The 9,197-nt window shown below is 47.9% G+C and overlaps 1 protein-coding gene across 3 annotated transcripts in view; it reads right to left on the reverse strand.

Moving 5' to 3' along the window:
- The window catches only part of WDR89 (WD repeat domain 89), a 52,890-nt gene extending 46,440 nt beyond the window's left edge, over positions 1–6,450 (reverse strand). The window contains exons 1-3 of one of the 3 annotated variants that reach the window (XM_053287445.1): positions 6,323–6,334; positions 5,859–5,943; positions 1,420–1,528 (exon numbers count right to left, since the gene is read on the reverse strand). The gene's annotated coding sequence lies outside the window, so the exon portion shown is untranslated. Of the gene's footprint in view, positions 1–1,419; positions 1,529–5,858; positions 5,944–6,322 lie in introns of all 3 variants that reach the window. The other 2 variants (XM_053287444.1, XM_053287447.1) reach the window with 2 other exon arrangements.
- Positions 6,451–9,197: the final 2,747 nt, after the last annotated feature.

The following is a 9,197-nucleotide window of genomic DNA, read 5'->3' on the forward strand; positions in this document are numbered from 1 at the left end:
TGAAGCATCCTGGTCTTCCATAATACCTCATCAGTGCCACAGGCTGATAGCATCCATGCCACGCCGCATTGAGGCAGTAATTGCTGCAAAAGGGGCCCAAACCAAGTACTGAATACATATGCATGCTTATACTTTTCAGAGGTCTGATATTGTTCTATTCTTCAATCCTTGTCTTCTTGGTTCCATGTAATATTCTAATTTTCTGGGATTGTGGATTCGGGGTTTTCATGAGCTGTACGCCATGATCATCATAATTATAACAAATTAAGGCTTGACTTATCTCGCTTTGCATGTAATGCGTCTGTCTCATATATCAGTTTCACCTTTTAATTTGCATTACTGAAATTAATGGACCTTTGCACGATATTCTAATTTTCCGAGTTTCACCTGTATATGTGTGTGTGTGTGTGTGTGTGTGTGTGTGTGTGTGTGTGTGTACATACACACACATATATATATACACAGACCCACACACATGCTTAACAGCCACCACATCTACAAGATGTGGTGATGGCCACCATCTTGGATAGTTTTATAAGGGGCTTAGACAAATTTATGGAGGACAGGTCTACTAATGGCTACTAGTCTTGGTAGCTATAGGCTACCTCCAGGCTCAGAGGAAGGATGTCTCTAAATACCAGTTGCGGGGGAGTAGTAGTAGGAGAGAGGGGATGCCCTCACCTCTTGCCTGTGGGCTCCCCAAAGGCATCTGGTGGGCCACTGTGGGAAACAGGATGTTGGACTAGATGGGCATTCTTGGGCCTGACCCAGCAGGGCTGTTCTTATGTTTGCCACTGTAGTTTAGGTCAGGAGTTCTCAACCTTGGGCCCCCAGACATTATTGGAGTACAACTCGCATCACTCCAACCCCACCACAGTGGCAAAAGGCCATTATGGCTGGGGATTATAAGAGCTGTAATCCATCTGGGGACCCAAGACTGACAATGCCTGGTTTAGATTATTCTCTGAATCAGGTCACTGACTCTCTAACTTATTTTGCAGGGTTACTGAGAAGGGGGTGGACACAGGAACATAGGAAACTGCCATATACTGAGTCAGACCATTGGTCTATCTAGCTCAGTATTGTCTTCACAGACTGGCAGTGGCTTCTCCAAGCTTGCAGGCAGGAATCTCTCTCAGCCCTATCTTGGAGAAGCCAGGGAGAGAACTCTGAACCTTCTGCTCTTCCCAGAGCAGCAGCTCCATCCCCCTGAGTGGAATCTCTTCCAGTGCTCACACATCAAGTCTCCCATTCATATGCAACCAGGGCAGACCCTGCTTAGCTATGGGGACAAGTCATGCTTGCTACCACAAGACCAGCTCTCCTCTCCATCAAGATGACCACAGATACCATCCTGAGCTCCTTCAAGGAAGGGCAAGTTTAAAATGTAATAATAAATAAAATTAATGAAATACTTACCCCTCCCTGCCACATCTGCTGGAACTTTTGCCCTGTTCGTCGTTAACAGGGATATGCACAATTAAGCAAAACTCTGCATCTTCAGAGTCCACTCGCTTTCTTTCTGATCCTAAAAGGAAAGAATACTAATGCTTCATTTTGTGTACATGTGGCTCCTGTCGTAGCAGCAAATCAGCAGCCCATGGTCAGACGGTCTTTCTTTCTTTCTTTGATGTATATACTGCCCTCCCAAAAAAGGCTTAGGGAGGTTTACATCAAAATAAAAACAATTAAAATCAATTAAAATTATAAAAACAGCATAAAACTAATTTACAGTTAAAATATTTAAACAGTTAAAAACCTTGGAGAACCAGGCAAAACACTTACAGCAGTTAAAAACAATTTACAACAAATTAAAAACTCTGGAAGGCCAGGCCAAACAGATAGGTTTTAAGGGCTTTCCTGAAGGCCAACAATGAATTCAGATTATGGATTTCTGCCGGGAGTGCACTGCACAGCCCCGGGGTAGCTACAGAGAAGGCCCACCTCTGAGTTGCCACCAGACAAACCAATAGTAACTGGAGACGGACGTCCTCAGATGACCTTAACGTGCAGTGGGGATCATGTAGAAGAAAGTGCTTTCTAAGCCTTTTCCATATTATTCAGAACATTACCATGTTCCCCAAGGATGCCAAGGCCAGACAAACACACAGGACTTCTCTCGCTCGCTCTTATCCATAAGCAAGCAATTTGCTGGTCCCACGTTGGATTTATAGCCTTGTAATTTTGCCAGTGTGCTGACTGCTAAATTATTACAAAGCATTTACCACCGGCCTTCATAAACACATGAGATATGTACCATCATGCAAGCCAAAAATAGGCATGATTTTGGCCATAAGAGCAGACTTTGAAACAATTAGGAAGCAATAGATCCAGCCGATGAGTTTGCGGGAGAGATAGCACCACATATATTCTTAATCATTAACAGATTTTTATATTTTTAATGTGAAGAGCATGTAAACACACTGGTGTCAGCTGCCCTTATGAGACCTCTGCAAGACGCACTGCTAAGTTCACTGTTCAGCCAAGTGCCATCTCCAAACCCACAGGAATAAGCCAAGATTTTAACCTCGGTATCCCCAAATTGCAGGAGCTGCTTTTCCAACTTGCCGTTTTGTTCCACGGTTTTCTGCTGTAAAAGCAGCTCCTTTAAGATATCAAGAACTGAGTGATCCTCAGCACTTGCTGTCCATTCTGTATCTTCAAGTCATAGAATATGCGAGTCAGGGGTACCCAACCCTGGGCCCCCAGATGTTGTTGGACTACATCTCCCAGCAACCTCGGTCTGCAGCCATTGTGGCTGGGGATGATGGAAATTGTAATCTGGCAAGGATATAAGGCATGGGTGGGGTGGTGGGGTTGAACCACAATCCCTGGCAGTCCGGCCTCGCTTCCTCACTCCCTGCACTACCAGAGCCGCTCTCCTAGAGAGTTACTGATGTGGTCTTGGCTGCTTCGCAGCATGATCCTGTAGAACTGTTGCTTCAGGCTTGGTGCTTCAGTCTGAGCAAAACTGCCAAGAGTAGCTATAACTCCTACGCCTCACTTTGTCTCTCCCTCTCACCCCGTGCCCCGCAGTGATCTATCTGTCTGGCTCCAACCCAGACCTCTCTTCCTGTCTCTTGGATTGCTGTCTGCCTACTCTGGAACCAGACCTAAAGCCCACTCTCAACCTGGTTTTGGTCCGACTGAGGGTCTGATCAGTGCCGTGCCTGGGCCAACCCCGTGCTGGGAGCAAGGACCACAATCAGGAGAGGCCAGTTTGCTCTTGAAACACAAGTGGAGATCCTCACAGCTCCCAGTTTCAACTACCAAAAAAAAAAAAAAAGGAGGAGGAGGAGGAGGAAAGATTTGAATACTGTAATGCACTCTATGTGAGGCTGCCTTTGTATGTAGTCGGAAAACTACAATTGGTACAGAATGCGGCAGCCAGATTCGTCTCTGGGACAACTCAAAGGGACACCGGTTTTTAAAAGAACTGTACAGGCTGCCAGTGTTTCTGGGTGAAATACAAAGTGCTGGTTATCTATATATATTTTTCTCCTGGGTGTGCACAGGAGAAATGCGTCCCGGCAGCCCAGCTGATTGGCTGGGCTGCGGGGGCACCTGATTGGTCCTGGCGCACCCAGGAGAACGGCGGCAGCCATGGCCAGGGAGCCAGGCGGGCCCGGCCGCGGAGTCGAGGCGGCGGGCCTGGCCGGGCCCAGCCGCGGAGGCAAGGCGGCGGGCCTGGCCGGGCCCGGCCGCGGCGGCACCCTTGGGCCCGGCCGCGGCGGCGGGCCCGGCGGCGGCACCCTCCGGCCCGGCCGCGGCACCCTCCGGCCCGGCCGCGGCAGCGGCCGCAGCGCAGGCAGCGGTGGGCCCGGCCGCACTAGAGGCACAGATGCTCTGCGCCCGGGCCCACTAGTTACCTTTAAAACCCTTAACGGCTTGGGTTCAGGCTATTTGAGAGAGTGCCTCCTTTGTCATAATCCCTGCCACCTGTTAGAATCTTCTGGAGAGATCTGGTTACGGATGCCACCAGCTCATTTGGTGGCAACCCAGGACCAGGCTTTCTCTGTGGCTGCTCCGGGGCTTTGGAATATGCTCCCTAATGAAATAAGAGCATCTCTTTCTCTGTTTGTTTTCAGGAAGAACCTCAAGACTCTCCTGTTCTCGCAGGCTTTTAATTATTAATTTTAATAATTTGTTTTAATAATTGCTTTATGCTACTGTTGTTGTGTTTCTGTTTTATGCTACAGTTTTTATTGTTTCATGTGGTTAAATTTGTGTTGATTTTTAAATAGTGTTTTAGATTTTGTACATATCAGGCAGTATAAATATATGATAGATAAAAGCAAAATTCACCTGACACCTGTGCTTACCCTTCTAAACCCCCACAGATCCTCCACACCCAAGCCCCATCCTCTTCCCCTCACCCCCCTTTCTTGGTAGGCCGCCTGAGTTTATTTGTTGATCAGAAAATATATATCCCATTCCCATCTTTTCCAACTCCGGGGAAAACACTCTGGGCAGCTGACATCACTAAAACAGAACCTTTTTTAAAAACAACAACATATTTTCAAAATATTATTGGAAACACCTTTTAAAAAAAAATATTTTGTTGAAGTGTGCAGAAGCCCAATATGAAGAAAGACACACGTAAGTGCACACTGACAGAAGTGCACATTCTCCAGCGAGTGTTCACAGAAACACACGAGCTCATAACAATCCAAAAGTCACAGGAAGGCAGGGGGTCTCCAGTTTGGACCTCCAGACATTGGACTACAGCTTCCATCACCCCCTGCCACAACAGCCAAATGCCATTGTGACTGGGGGTGATGGGATTTGTATTCCAACATCTGGAGACTCAGATTTGAGAACCCTTGCAGCAGGGCAATACCTTCTTCATTAGGGCCAACTAAAGTGTCATTACTTTGATATACGACTTTTAATTCTCTTAGGTATTGCTTACATTATTGTAAACCAACCAGAGACATGAGTTTTGGGCAGTATACAAATATGCTAAATAATAAATTGCTCTCTACTGAACTTCTGTGTTTACTGATCTTTTTGATGTTTTGCTATTGAGCCTTGAGGACCCAAATTTTGGATGGAAAATTAAGATACAAATAAGTAGTCTGCTACCTGGTCCTAATAAGAGAAGAAGAGGACGACCAGCAGCAAAGGTGGATGGACTCGATTACAGCAACAATGAATGCACCACTGAGAGACCTTAAAGGCCAAGTTGAAAACAGATCATCCTGGAGAGAGTCTATCTATGTGGTCGCTAAGAGTCGACACTGACTTGACGGCACTTAAAATCAATCAAGGACTATTGTTGTTTTTGGATTCGCTCCCGCTCCCGTAGACCAACTATGAATTTTACATGTTCTAATAGAAATAAAGTTCTGAGATACACAGACTCCCATTCTTCCTGGAACAAAGAGACTCTCTCTCTCTCTCACACACACACACACACACACACACTCATGCAGACATACCAAGGATGCTTTGGCATGTGGAGCTGAAACTGATCTGTATTTTGGTTAGCCTTCCGTGCAAACAGAAAACCCTACTCTGACTAAAAGACAAATTCTACTTTTTTCCTACAGGTTTCTCTCACATTACAAACATTCACACATGGCACACTCTGCAATACAGTCTAAAAGAGAGTTAAAAATTCATAAAAGCACATGTTTGTCACAATGATAGACACTGAACATATGGAGCCAACACCAATTACAGTTCCCTTCACTAGTGTCAACAAAGCAAAACAGATTTCTGCTTTCATCACACAGAAGCACCAACACATAGAGATCATTCAGTACAGTACACAGCAAGGAGGCAGAGTTTGACATCCAGTATAACAGACTCCCTGATGAACGCACGTGTACAACACACGTGTTTGATTCACTCACACTTATTTCCAGCAGGCATACACTTAACATTCTCAGGGGTCTCTTCATGTTCACCGGCTAGCGCCACGCGGTGAAACTTCTGACGCTATTCGAGCGGTGCAAAAGTAACGTTGAAAATAAGTCATTTTTAGAAGACTTGTTTTTGTTTATTTTCAAAGTGTACATTGGCCCTGAGATTCATGCAATTCCCTAAACCTAATTTATTTCTGCGTAGAAAGTTATGTCTTTAGGGTTTTTTAATCTTAAGTAAATAAAAATAAACTTATCACTCGTTTTAATGAATTGCCATTAAAAAAATAAAATAAAATTTACAAATAGGGAAGTGGGGGAGCCTGTAGAAAGCACCCGCAAACAGACAGGCAAACACACACCCTGACCCAAAAGGACAACTATTCACACGAACTAAAAAGTAAAGACGTGCAAACTAAACCCTCTACGCCGAGCTCCCACAAAGACGCGTGTACCTCGCGCAAGCGTTGAAAGCGGAAGGACCGTGCGCTTCCCTGCTTGCTCCAGCGGCCACCTCGACCCCGCCCCGCACCTACCCCATTGGCTGGCTAAGGGCTGGACGTCGGCGCCGGCCAAATCAACCTTTGATTGGTCGAGAGAGCACTAGGGGCGCGGCTCCCCAGCATTGTTCCAAGAGTCGCCATCACACCCTTAGAGATCGAAAACATAAATGTTATTATGACTTCCGGTCGCTATTGGATCATAGGAAGCTGCCTTCTACCGAGCCAGACCATTGGTCCATCTAACTCAGTATAGTTTACACAGACAGCGGGCTTCTCCAAGATTACAAGCAGGCTCTCTCTCAGCCCTATCTGGAGATGCCTGGCAGGGAACTTGCAACCTTCTGCATGCGAGCATAGAGATACTTTTCCCAGAGCAGCCCCATCCCCTAAGGCAGTGATTCTCAAACTTGGGTCCTCAGGTGTTATTGGACTTCAACTCCCATAATCCCCAACCAAAGGCCACTGAGGCTGGGGATTATGGGAGTTGAAGTCCAATAACACCTGAGGACCCAAGTTTGAGAATCCCTGCCCTAAGGGGAATCTTACAGTGCTCACACATGTAGTCTGCCATTCAAATGCAAACCAGGGTGCATCCTGCTTAGCCAAAGGGACAATTCATGCTTGCACCACCACCATGTGCGAGGCACCACCGATCCTCCACCACCATGTGAGGGGCACAGGAGAGTAACAAGGGGAAGAGGCGTTCTTCCCCACCCCCACCCCATCTCTATGGTGCCGTGTCCTAATTCTCTGCATCACATGTCCGCAGAGGAAAATGACAAGCTAGTGTATCAGAAAACCCCACAGGAAAGGAGGAGGCGTCAGGTATGAGAGAATGCTATTACACCGGCACGCGCGTTTGGGTTCCGGAAGTGTGCATATAGTTTCAAGGAGTCCTTGGCCCCCTTTGGCAGCAAGAGGCAGACTACGTGCGTGAGCAAGCACAGAGACTGCCGCCTCAGCCTATGGACGCCAGGGGGAGCTAGGTCAGTAGGGTTTGGAACAGGAATCCGTCTTTAAAGCCGGTCCCTGTTACGAGACACTACACTACAAACAGCATATGCATAGGAAGCTGCTTTATTCCGAGTCACTCAGGCGGCAGGCCATTGGTCCATCTAGCTCAGCATTGTCTACACAGACTGGCAGCAGCTTCTCCAAGGCTGCAGGCAGGAGACTTTCCAAGCCCTACCCGGAGATGCCAGGAAAGAAACCTGGAACCTTCTGCATGCAGGCATGCAGATGCCCTTCCCAGAGCAGCCCCATCCCCTATCTTACAGTGCTCACACATGTTGTCTCCCATTCAAATGTTAACCAGGGCAGACCCTGCTTAGCAAAGGGGACAATTCATGCTTACTACCACAAGACCAGCTCTCCTCCTCTATATGCATTGGGTACAGTTGCCAGTTCTGAATGAAGCTATACCCTGGAGGTTCTCTTCTCTTCTCTCCCCACCCCACCCCACCCCACCCCCATTCCCCACCCCCCGCCCCCAGTTTTCCTCCAAGAAGCCCAGAGCAGTATCCTCACACAGTAACCCTGTGAATTAGACTGACAGAGTGTCACCCAGTGAGTTTCATGAACAGAGAGTTGAACTCGGGTCTCTCCAGTCCTAGTCCAGCACTCTAGCCACTACCCCATGCTGCTTCTCGAGCCATTAAGACTTCCCAGGATTGCTTTCAAAAAATCTCCAGAGTTTGATGCCAATTTCTGGAAACTCCAGGCAATTAGCCCAATCCTGGTAGGTTGGTGTTGCAGTTTGTGATTATTTAGCAAAGCGCCAAGGAAGCTCCCACTCCAGTTACAGAGTGTAGAGTTTAGTTGTTGCAACTATTTAAGGAACACACATGGAGATCACAGTAGAGCCTAAACTAAATTGATTTATTGGTAAAGTACATTTGAGATAGGAAAGACCTAGCCCTGTCTAAAGGCTACATAATGGATAGGTAGGGAGAGAGAGAGACGTTTCCATCTTCTCTCTAGGAGGAATTGGGAAAGGAAGAGGACTGAATCACTACAGGATTCAGGAGGAGTCAAGGCAGGGGTCATAGAGTAGAAGCAAAGCAGGGACAGGTAAGGAGACCCTCACTAACTACCTCTACTCACAGTGCCCCTAGTGGTCATTAGGATAGTTGGAGCAAAAGGTAGATGCATGGGAACCAGGCCAGAGACTGCCCCAAGGTCAGCCAGTGAGTTTCATGGCCAAGTGGGGATTTGAACCTGGGTCTCGCAAGTCAGTAGCGGGGACAGACCAGCGGCGGCCCATGTCTAGCTGCCACTGCGGCAGCCCTGCTCATCCCTCCCCATGCGTCTGACGTCAGATGCAGGGGTTAGCCACACTCCTGTGTCTGACATCAGGCGCAGGTGGCGTAGTCTGGCTCCCAAACGGGGCCGCGCAGCCCCATTCAGGAGTTAGATTCAGATCAGCACTGCATTTGAAGCATGGCCAGGAGCAGCTCTTCCCTGCCTTAAAGGCAGGGAGAGCCACTTCTGGCCGCGCTGTGAGTTTAAGGCAGGGAGAATTTAAGGCAGAGAAAATCCTCTCCTGGCCCCACGGCAAATGCAGCGATGGCCATTTAACTCCCAAACAGGGCCTCACAGCCCCACCTGGGAGATAAACCAGTCCCCGCTCCAGCATCTGACATCAGACGTGGGGGGGGGGGGTTTGGGACCGTGAGGCACAGCCCCTGAGGGGCACCGGCCCAGATTCTTTGAACCCAGTTGCCCAATAGTAGCTATGCCCCTGTCGCAAGTCCTAGGCTGCCATGCTTTGAGCTTCCATGAGGAGTGGAGTAAAAATGTCCTACAAAGGAAGGAAGGAAGGAAGGAA

The sequence above is a fragment of the Hemicordylus capensis genome, chromosome 1 (genome assembly GCF_027244095.1).
Source record: "Hemicordylus capensis ecotype Gifberg chromosome 1, rHemCap1.1.pri, whole genome shotgun sequence".
NCBI classification, from domain to species: domain Eukaryota; kingdom Metazoa; phylum Chordata; class Lepidosauria; order Squamata; family Cordylidae; genus Hemicordylus; species Hemicordylus capensis.